Here is a 12,137-nt window from a genome sequence, read left to right on the forward strand (position 1 = left end):
CAGATAGGGTAGAGGTACTGTTCTTTTTGTTACTTAACCCAAAAGTTCAGCCTGGATAGATCAAATCTGCTTTCCATCAGCAGAGAATTTTTCAGTGCAGATAATTCTATTGCAAAAAGATCACTCTGCAGCATCTACCATAATTCAATTTATCCACAGGGGTAACCAGGCCATAGTCCAGCTCTGCTGATCCTGAGATCTATTGGGTAAGACCGGTAGGACAGGCTGACCTGAAGGCATGTTTTAAAACTGTGTAGGTTAATCATGTGAACAACCTAACTACTTCTATGTGGAATCAATTTCATGTATTTAGGTGCCTTCCAAGCTTATTCAGAACTTGTCTACAGTGTCACCATCACAGATTCACAGAAATATATATTGCCACACTTACAGCAATGATATCATATCTCATCTTAGAAAGAACAATGACTTTAAATCAGGAGGGTATGTCTGGACTGTCAGAAAATATGGATGTATATGTGCATGACTACACTTCCCCATGGGAGTAGCATGCCCAAGACATGCCCAAGATTTCAGAAATAATTTCTATATTCATATTTTTAAGCACTAATAATACTGATATAATGGCCAGTATGTCTGTGAAAACTCACCATTGTGTTTAATCTATTACACACAGCAATTAAACTACCATAGCTTCAGGAATTTTATAATTCTTAATGATCAAAGTAATATGTTTTGTAGCCCTAGTAACTACCCTTAATGGAGAAGTGACAAAAGCAATGCAATAGTTTTTAATTTAATTTAATACCAAGGATGTTGGTATTAAACCCAGTGTGGGGGAGGACTGTGGGTCCCAGGTTGCATTCCTACCTGCCCACACTGTAGTTAAGAGCTGCCAGTTCAGGTGTGCCTGTAACATGGTCGAGCCCAGGCACAAATCCTTGTGCTTCCCCACCTACGCTGTCAGAACTGATTCCATTACATAAAAGATCACGGAATCACAGACACCCTCGCCCTTCTGGCAATACTTTGCCTAATGTAGCCCAGGATACTTTTAGCCCTCTTTGACACCGGGGCACGTTGCTGGCTCATGTTAAATTTGGTGTCTAACAGGACCCTCAGGACCTTTTCTGCAAGCCTGCTTTCCAGGAATAAACTTTATGGTGGTGTCTGAAGGCAAAAATATTTCTTGAGGGCAAGAATTCAGCACAGATAAAAAACAATCCGGTAATGTTCACAATGATATTCTCTTAAATCATTACTGAGTAGTGATGCTGGACACTTTGTAAGGGAATTATCTTTCTTCACATCTTAAGCATACTGGTGTTTGTTTTGTGTGATTATGCAACACATAAGTGGTTCAACATCACTCCGTGTCATTTGATGCTGCCCACAGTCAGTGACTGGAAACCAATCCAAGTAAACCTAGGCCTGATTTGGTACAGCAGTTCTAAGTGTGGAACAGCTCCAAGACTAAAATCCTTCATGGCATTTCTCGTCTTAACCGAAAGTGAAAAGTAACACAGTTTTTCAAAGCTACTAAAAGGTGAAACTCTTCTCTGATTTACTGCTCATCATCTTCTGAGGCACACAAGGCACTGTAGTCCCTCTGCTAGGCTGAGATTTAGCCTGACATCCAAAAACTGATATGTTCCACCCAGCACAGTATAGCTTCTGCTAACTGATTTGTATAAAAGTCATTGTAGGGGAGATAAACAATCAGCACCCACCTCCTGCATGCCAGATTTCACAATGAATGGTTTCTTGATTATTTGGTGTACATTCATTTTCCAAACTACTGCCAGGAGAGAAAATCGAAACTCAAAATCTTTTTATTTCTTAGGTTGAAACAATTCCAGAATTTCTTACAGAATTTCTTACAGTGTTTTTGTCTTAGATAGTCTTTTATGACTTTATTCAAATTTTGCCTTCCCCCTGCTGACCCATCAAAGTGGTTTCCTCACTAAAATTGTCATCCTGCACAAATGGTGCAGTCATGCTTCATAAATCACACAGACCTCAAAGCAGCTGTTCCTTCACAGCTACAGAAAGAGTTGGAGATGGGTGAACAGGACTCCACACAGGAATCTTTGGGCACTTCCCAGAAGCACAGGTGCAATGAAAATCCATGAGCCTGGTAACTGATTACTCTACCAGTTCACTGAACCAGAGCTGCGCAAAACTATCTTCTTGCGTAAATAGACGAGAAAAATGGGACAGTTGGCTTGGCAAGGTGAAGATGCAAAAATTATCTATGCAAGTAAATGTGCACGGCTCAGGTCACACTATCAGTAAACATGGGCTGGGCCAGGAAGAGCATTTGTTCCCAAGTCCTTCAGAACTAAAAGCAAGAGCAGAATTAAAAAATAAATGCCATTACCTGATATGAGCAGCTGATTCATCAGTCTCTGCGCCCTTACTGCCCCCACACAATGGATGGCAGCCTCAGTGGAGTAGGGACATGTGGGAACAGATGCACTACAAGAATTCTAAAGTCCATGACGCCCATTGTCAGCAGGAATATTTGAGCCATAGATCGTCACCACTCTGGCTATAACTCTTCCAGTAAGTTATACAGTGCCCACATTTGTTCTTTGAGCCACCCTGAGGCTGAGCAGAGCTGTCTAGTCATAGCCAGGCTATCAGAATCTCCACCACCCATTCTAGGATGGTTGCATCCAAAACGCCCATTGAAAACGGTCCCTGGTCTCTGCCAATGCCCAAAATGAAACCAAAAATCTTTCAGCAGCCTCTAAGCTGACCATGCTAAAGGTGTGCCAGGAGCCATGCTAACAGTTTGGCAATATGGAGGGTTAAATTTCAGTGCTTAGCAAATCACCAAGCACTGTTTGATTTACTAGTATTGATTATCTTAATTATCCAAAACAACTGCTGTTTGGCTGCACAAGGTGCTCTACCTTGAAAGGTGGAATGTGGCCATGTCCCATAGCTCCTAACAGCTGGATGGAGGTGATTGAAAGCCTTCTCTTTTACTGCTTTTGTTCTTCTTTGTCCTTTTGCTTTGTTTGGTCTTCGGGGGTTTCAACTTTTTGGTTTGGTTTGGTTTTGGTTTGGAGGTTTGGGTTTTTTTGCCTTGTTTTTTGTCTACCAGGAGCAGACCACAGACATCCTCACTCATTTCTGAGTTTCACTAGTCACTGTGTAAAAAAAACCCCCAGACCATTAAAAACTTGCTCCAAATTTATGTCCTACAATTTCAAGAAATACTCTGCTTTTCACAGAAAGTTTTCATAAATAAGAGCTCTGCATTGAATTTTTCCACCACCTTCATGATTTTATAATTTTTGGTTTCTCTCTGCTCTTCTCTCTTTTTTTGAACCCCACAACATTCTTCTTGAGATGTAGAGACCCCAAGTTCCCAGAGTGTGTGTTCATGGAAGTTTTATGTAGCAGTAAAAGAACATCCTAATCCATTCCTCACTGCCCTTCCTGATGGTTCCTCTATTCCTGTTGCCTTCTTGTTTGTCACTGCACATAAAGCAGTAATTTCAGAGCCCTCCAGAAGTGATCCCAAGGTGTCTCTGGTGAACTGGTTGTAAGCATTGAGGAGACATGATTTACATTATTTTCCACAGATGAACTATTGCACATTTATCTTCCTCTGCCATATTCTTTACTTTTCACTCAGTTTTGTTAGATCCTTCTGGAGTTCCTCACTGTCAATGAGACTTTTGTCAAAGATAGTGAAGATAATCTTTATTATCCAGAAATCTGGACCTTTAACAGCTTGTTCACTTCAGGATAACAGATCAATGTCAAATAAAACAAAGAGTGCCCACATTTCTGGTTGTAAGCTGGAAACTCTTCCATTAATAGACAAGCCCTAAAGACCATGCCTGTCACTAAGAAGGGAAAAAAATCTCACTAATCTATACAAACTAAAAGACATCACATACCTGCTCACATCAGTGTAAACTGGGAATGTTGTGAACACAAACTGTGACTGCACCAGTTTCCCCGGCTCTTGTAGGATTATATTGCCAATCATATAATTTCCATGCTTACTGTTACAGAATGAGCAAGATGACACAAAGATACTCATGGTCACAAGCAGCATGAGTGACTAAACATTCAGCAAGTTTTTCATGCAAGTTTTTCTCTCTGGTCTGCCAGAGATTGAATAGTGCAGCTGGTGTGGCTGTTACAGCAGGAGCAGCAGGTGGATGGAGAAGCCACTGAAAACCTGAGGTCTGACACTGGCTGAACTATTTTGCTGACAGAAGTGTGAATGGGTCAGATTTTTTCCTCCTGGCAGAGGAATAAAGGCATTGCAAGAACAGCATGGACTGACAGAGTGATACATGAAACTAAGAGAGTAAACATGGCATTATTAAATTCTTTTTGGAGGTTCACTTCTAGCTATTTTTTCATACTCCCCCTCTAGGAGTTCATTTTAGCAGGTAAGTTCACTTTTTGCAGTGAAATACAGAATTCCCTCATCACTTTGTAGAAGGGGCTCAGCAGGAGACATCCATGGTTTAGAAGTCTGTGCAAACCAAACATAAAGCTCTCCCTGTCCCAGCTTTGAGTGCCACCTGTGATGAGAACAACCACAACCTAAGATGTCTTATTTCCCTTTTCCTTGCAAGATTCCCTTAAGGAATGTTTTAGCAGATATCTGTATCTATCTATCTATCTCCTTCTCAGCACCTTGGATCACCTAATATACAAGGTAGATCAATAATGTGTGGGCTAACATTCTTTTAAAACCTGAAGAAGAAAATGCAAAGCAATTCCCGCAAGTCCTGCAGCAAATTAAGTTGATGTGAATGGTGGATTCTCCTCTCGGCATCCCAGAGAGTTTATAGTCTCTGCTCCTGGCTGCAGGGACTGGGAACACTAAAGATCCATGAATAGTTGAATAGTTTTAGAGGAGAAATTTAGGATCTTCCTCTTTCTATATTCTTCTTGGCTAAAAAAAGCAAAAACCAAAAAACAAAACAACAACAACAACAAAAAACAAACCAAAAAACCAAAAACAAACAAAAAAACCCAAAAAAGCAAACAAAAAAAACCAAAAAGCAACAACAACAAAACAACAAAAACAAACAAAAAAAAGCCAAAAAAACCCCCCAAAAAATAAACCCATAGAAACAAAATCCCAAACAAAAAAAACCAACCAACCAAACAAAAGCCCAAAACCCCTGAATTTAAAAGCATGGGGGGTTGGCTATTTTGTTTGGCTTCTCTTTTTTTTTTTAGCTTTTAGGGACGACTCAGGTAGCTACCATATGTGTTCTACTTCTTATTATGATTTATTTTCTTAATACCAGCATAAGCTTTGTCAGTGCCTTACTAAATATGGATGCAGTTAAACCGTAATGAGGTTTTAATATGGTAGTATTAAAGGGTAAGGCCCAATCCCTGGAAGAAAAGTGATTAAATTAATATAGAAACACACAGAGCTGCAAACCTGGTCATGCTAGTAAGGGTAGCTAACATGGTAGAGCATTCAAGCTCAGCCAAGCCCTCAGCTTCAAAGTTCTTGGAGGTCTGTGCCCAGTAAATCTATCATTTGTGACACATGAGTGACAGAAATGGAGTTTCTGCAGTTTTACCACTTACTGCTTGTCAGCTTCATCGAGGCAAAGGCCACCCTCCCTCTGTTAACTGCGAGAAAACATTACCTGACACCACCGGGAAGCTTTGGGTGGTAACTGAAGTAACTGAGGTTGATGGATACCATTCTTTTGGGGCAAATAGAAGTCATCTTTCTGGAAGAAAGGGCAGCATAACTCTACGGTGGGCTCAAAGGAGTCTAAGCTATCACAAAACTCCTCCCAAGTGCAAAGCAATTATCATCACAACTTCCAAGTGAGAATTTTAACAGGTTCTGTAGCAAGCAATGTCCAAAGAGACCATCAGCCAAGCCTCTTTGACTTGCTGTTTGCTGTCAAGCATCTCTCAGGCTCCTTACAAACCATCCTAAAGGACCTATTCACACAAATATTACATCCCCAGAAAAAAGAAGTTGTGGTCCACAGGCAGAAATCAGGTGAGGTCACAAAGGCAGTGAACATCAACGTACATGTATTGACAGAGGACTGGTGACATGAAGAACAAAAAAAGAAAACATAAAACAAGAGGAAGATGTGTCCCCAGCAAGGAATCCACATCTTCTCATCAAAAGAGCTGCCAGTCAGGAGAAAGCTAAAATATCCCCAAAATGAAGAACTCTTGGCACACATTTCTTCCTCTGGGAAGAGACGCCAGTGATCACAGGTGCTGCCCCTCATTGCTTAGGAGGGTTCTGGGACAAGCTCCACTGATGGTAAGGAACACACTGGAGAGTTGAACACACACAGAAGAGATCCTCTGGATTGAATTGTGGGCCCAGCTGCTTTCCTATGCTGCAGCACCTCGCTGGGCTGGTATTCATGGATAGTATCTCCCACGCTCAATCCCAGTTCCACTTGGACTCTTTCAAGGTGTTCCGGTTTGGCCAAATTTAGAAATATATATATATTCTGAGAGAAGGCACAACCACCCCTCCCCCCACCAGGTTCGGGAAAAAAAAAAAAATTTTCCTCGAAGGAAAGTGAAGAAGATAAAACTATTTATTTAACAAGCACACGGGAAAGGAAAATAATGTTAAATGGTAAAATCTTTCGCTGTAGAGGAAAAACCTGGGAAAGTGTTCGAGTCCTCCCTTTGGTCTCCTCGGAGCTGGGGCTTGGCCCAGGGCCAGGCCCTCTGTGCCCGGTGGAAAGTCCTCCCGATGTGCTCTGATGTTACAGCAATCAGGCAGTCCAGTAGAAAAGGGAGAAAATCCGAAATTCCAGAGAAGGAAAAGTTCAGCTCTCAGCCTCTCTCCAGAGAACAAGGAACTGGAAAAAAACTGGCCAAAAACTGACTGGAAAAGCTGCCAGCCGGGTGCTTCCTCGCTCCCCCCTGCCCCAGCTGGAAAAAAAACCCTGCTATCTTTATGTGACCTTGAACAAGTTTCAAACTGCTTTGAGAATGTTTTGCTCAGTTTTTCTTCCCCCTCTCAGGCTCAGTTCAGAGGCATAGAAAGGCCAATAATTAATTTCTGGGCATAGGCAGCGATATGGGATACACATCATAAGGTCACCCCAAGACACAAGGATAAATGACTTGGATTCTTCTGAGAGTAATTACAAGATCCCTAGGAGTAATGGTATTTTCTTGGAGGAGAGGTTTGCCATGTGAAAACAGACAAGAACATCCAAATTCATTTCATCCAGGTTTTCTTATTGCCCTCCATGGATGTTAGAGTGCTATTATTTTAGCAATTGTGCTGGTACAACATGGTATAGCTGCTGAGAGAGCTCCCAAAAGCAGCAGTTGCCATAACAAAGGTGTCAGCATGTACAATTTGCACTTTATACACTCATTTTTATTACTGTTAAAGTAATTACCCCTGAAAGATTGTCCATCACTACTGCTTAATAATTTAACCATCGATTTGATCCTCAGCAGAACTGGCACCCAGCATCAGGCACATTATTGCCATCAAAATATTAAAAACCCCCAAACACTTGTTTACTGAGCTACTATATTGAAGAATTGGGTTTTGTCCAGTTGTATAGCGATCCAAAAATAACATTTGTTAATATGCAATAAACCTTTTGGCAAGATTCCCACTTTTATTTAATTTTTTCTACTATGCTAGGCAGAAACAAATATTTTGGCTTTCCATTTAAAAATTGAAAATAGTCACTTTAATAAATATCCATGTCTAATTAATGCTCTGTTTTACTATGCTTGTAAATTACTTATTTCTTTCCTTGCTGGGGAGCAGAAAACAAAGGCTCTTGGAATCACTGGTAGATTTGAAGAGCTGGTCCTCATCCTTTCTTGCCTTCACAGATACATTTTTTCTTCCTTTCTGACCACCATAATAGCTGAAAATCTATGTCCTAAGAGTCTAATGTTTGTGCCTGTTCTTAATGAGCAGTAACTCTGGATCAAAACAAGCTGAGGAATTTCTCTCTATGAAATGGAGAGTTACAGAATTAAATAAGGGAACTGAGGGAGAAAAAATTAAGAGGGTGAGAACCACAAGTGTTTGCATCTGCTCCTCTGAGCTCTCCACGCAGTGCAGGGGCAGTGTTCAAGGTCTTCCCTCCCAGCCCTGTGTGGGATATTTTGGCAAGAGGTTTCCATTACTGCTGACTCAAACCATACAGTTAATTCCCTTGCACAACACACAGGAGCTCAGATACACCCACAAGAGTTTCACTAGCACTAACAGAAATTAAGAAATCCAAAAAGGAAAGAAATCATATGTTTCAGTTTATTAGATTTACACATTATTAGCTGAGCCAAACACAGTAATAACTGGCATGGGGCTTTCAAGATAATGAAGACGGAGGTCAGACCTTGACTGTCAGGAACAAGCAGGCACCTCCTCTGTCCCAGAATGGCAGATTCAGCAAGAAAAGAGAAAACCATTCGTCATGGAAGTGTCAGACTGGTACTGCTCAGTCTCCTCACAGCTTTTCTACAGGTTCTGGTCCTTTTTAGGGCTGTGAGGAAATGACTGGATCACTCCTGAAGCCCCAGGCTGAGGATGAGTCATCTGAATAGGACATGGGAAACTGCTGAATGGGACAAGAGCAATGTGCAAAGCTGATAAAAGTCACAGCACCTCAAGGGATGGCTGGGTTCCCATTTCACATACCTCCCATTTGCCAGCCAAGGGAAAGGCATGTGAGAAGTGGCCAAACTTCGCAGATTATTGAAAGAGACCTTTTGGGGAATACAGACGTGCAAGGCCACAGTGCCTAGGGAACCTAGCCAGTAATACCAGCAGCAGGATGTACAATATCAGCAGGCAACAGTTTTGAGAACACCAGACTTTGATATCGATGTACCAAACTGGGGCCATGAGGGAAAAAAGTCAATTACGAATGGTTCATTAATATGGAAAAAAATCAGGTCAGAGAAAAGGAGGTACAACAACTCTGAGCAGAAGAATCCAGAAACAGCGAAGTTGAACAAGTCTCGAATTAAGCCATTAAAAAACCTTTTAAAACTTTAAAACTATTCTGCTCTTTAGAAGACTCAGAAAGGTTTTGTATTTCCATATCCCATATTCAGCCCACATTTATAATTCTGTGCATCAGAAGATCCCAGCATCTTACAGGTCTTTCCATCCTGGGAAAAGATGTCTTTCTTAAACATACTTTACATTATCTACAGTTTTTCCTGACTGAAAAATTCTAGTCCCAAATGGACTTCTGCAATTTTAAATCACCAGTAAACAGTCAGAACAAAATGCACAGGTAATGAAGGACCTGTGGATGAGTCTATAGGAAAAAAAGCAGCAAAGAAAGATGTTCTGATTTAAAACAAAGACTTCAATATGTTAGAAGCTGACTGTGTGCAATTACTTTGGGTGAAAGTTTCTAAGCTGTCTAAAGGGATTGTTTTGCCATTAAAAAATCTATTTGAGCCATGTTTTCCTGCTTGCTGATATATAAACACAGCCCACAGAGCTGCCTGGTATTTCCTTTTGGATCAAGCTATAACCTTGCAATACTATACATTTAAGCTTTGAATCCTGATACATCATAAAAATAAAAAGCAAACAAACAGAAACGACTCTCAGACACATTGAAAGAACTTTAAAAGAGAGGCAGATTAAGCTCATAGACCCAAATCACTCCTTGCAGAGCATTTTGTCAGTTTGTTTTGTTGCTAACACACAGGATCCACTCCACCATGTCCTTCGGGCCAGCACTGACTGTCAAGGACAAGGATCCCACAATTGGTTCCTCCTCCAAAAGCCAGTTCCTTTCTTTTTCACTCTTCCAGTCTCTGCATGTATCCATGCTTTTCCACATCTCGGTCACCCTCACCTTCAAGATGGTTGATGTCCTTCATTTCCAACGTCTCTCACCCTTTCTTTGCCTAATGTACTGAAAAAACATTGGCGCAGTAACTGTGCAGTTTGATACCTGTGTCATGACTTTGCTGGACTCTTTCAATTGTCCTTTGGATGTAGCTTGAAGCCCAGTTTTCTACATAACTTCAGAACACCTCCCTCAGCAGAGCCTTAATCCTTTTATCAACAAGGTAACATTAAATATTGAATCATGCTAAAATGCATTATTTTACCTGTCACTTTGGACAAATCATTGCCTGATCACCAGCACTGCCCAGGTCTGTATATCCTGGGCACTATTTTGTTTCTGTGTGCAACACAAATAAGTGATGATCTTTTCCCAAGGTTTCTCAATATTACTGTGGAACAATTTCACTGATCTCAAGCTATTTAGAGGTCAGAAAGTGGAACATTCAAAGGATCTCAGTGCAGCACTCCCTCTGATCTTTCTCTTTTAAAATCTCCAATCTTATTTTCTCACAATAATCTTCCAGCTTTGAATTTTCAGTATTTCTGAAAGCAATTATGACTCAAACACCGGATTTTCCTTTCAGACATGATGCTATAGAATTCCACTGATCTGCTGACATTCTTGTCATATTTAAAAAAGAAAAGGGCATGTTTTTGTAATTCTTTCTGCAGTCTGTGACAAGACTCCTTCTGCCTCTCACACAGCTCCCTTAATTATTATTAAAAAAAATTCCTGTTTTCCAATTAGATTTGATTGCATCCTGTCCATCCAATGCTGACTAGCAAGAAGCTGCACTTTACATCCAATTCCCACTGATTTAAATAAAATCAAATGGTACCAGATAATGTCATCGTGGTCTGTGAGTTCTAAAGTGGGGGAATATGTGACAAAAAATTATTCCCTGTACAGACCATCAGGGCTACAGATACAGAGTTTATTTATGTCTGAGACAAAGTCTGGCACACAGAAATAGCAGCCTCCAGATAGTCTGTAACAAGTTTCAGGAGAAAATAATGATCTTTGGAAAAGTCCTTCTTGTTGTTTTCACAGTTTTCACAGTTTTTGTGAAATGTACCTTATAAATGCATTTACAAAGACAGAAGTCGCAAAATGTCTATATTTTTAATCAAAATGGAGAAGGAAGAGAACACTTTCTTAGCACTGCAAATCATATAATCGTTTTCTTGTCATCCTCCACTGCCAAAGAATTTTCCCTGCAGAATCATTCCAGAATGTCTTTTATTAAAAAGTAGTATTTACAGAAAAGAGCAAACATAATTTTTATCTGACTCTTTTCCACCTGTTTTTTACCTAAAATCTCTCTTTTCAGCAGAGTTCATACAATGCGAGTGCCACAGTTGATTTCTATCAATACTCTTCTCATAATTAGAGGTTTCCTGTCCAAAACCAGACTGAAAATAGTGGCCAAAGCACTGAGATGCCAGATGTAACATCCTACAAGTTGCCATAGACACCTCCAACCCAGGCTATATGTCATCCATAAGAACCAGTTCCACCCATCCTCTGAGACTCTGTAAAGGACCAGGTGGGTTTGAAAGCTCAGTGATACTGCAGGGTGAAATCCATTTCCTCAAACTGTTTCATATGCTCCTCACTCCCATGCTTCTATTACATTACTTTCTTGTGATATGTGGCAGATGTCTTATACTGGTATATTTACTTATTGTGTATGCAGTGCTCACTGGAGTGAGGTGTGTGCTCAGCTGTGGCACAGTGTAAGGTCTATCAGTGAATTTCTATTCTAAAAACAACAACCCATCTTTTTATTGCTGCCTGAAACAATCACTATCTTCCACCAGTATCCCCAGCATCATCACCCATTCCATCAGCTGGTTTTGTTTGCAAGACACAAACTATCATATCAGTAATATTCTCAGATATATGTGCAGAATATTGTTGACTATATAAGAAAAGCAAGTCACAGCTCCAAGTATCTCTTCCCTGAAGACGTAATTATTTTACACAGAGGAAAAGCATTAGGCCCAGTGCACCACTGACTTTGTACATAGATTTTGTGCTGGTCTTTACATAAAAGCTGGTCCCACACATGTCCTCAGTCACCCTCTCTCTGTGGCTTGTGTTTTCCTGGCAACACTACACAAGAACACAGTGCAACAGTCAGGCTTCCAATAAAATTCTCCATCTTTCTGAATATTTTTAAGTATTCCTACATAGACCTAATATAACCCGAAAGGCCCAAAAATATTTTAGGGAGCCACAGACTGTTTGTTTAGTTGTTTATCTGATTGCAGTTGCTTGGCTCAGACTACAAATTATTCAGTGTTTAATAAGATTTTTGGGAGTTATTATTTC

The sequence above is a fragment of the Corvus hawaiiensis genome, chromosome 3 (genome assembly GCF_020740725.1).
Source record: "Corvus hawaiiensis isolate bCorHaw1 chromosome 3, bCorHaw1.pri.cur, whole genome shotgun sequence".
NCBI classification, from domain to species: domain Eukaryota; kingdom Metazoa; phylum Chordata; class Aves; order Passeriformes; family Corvidae; genus Corvus; species Corvus hawaiiensis.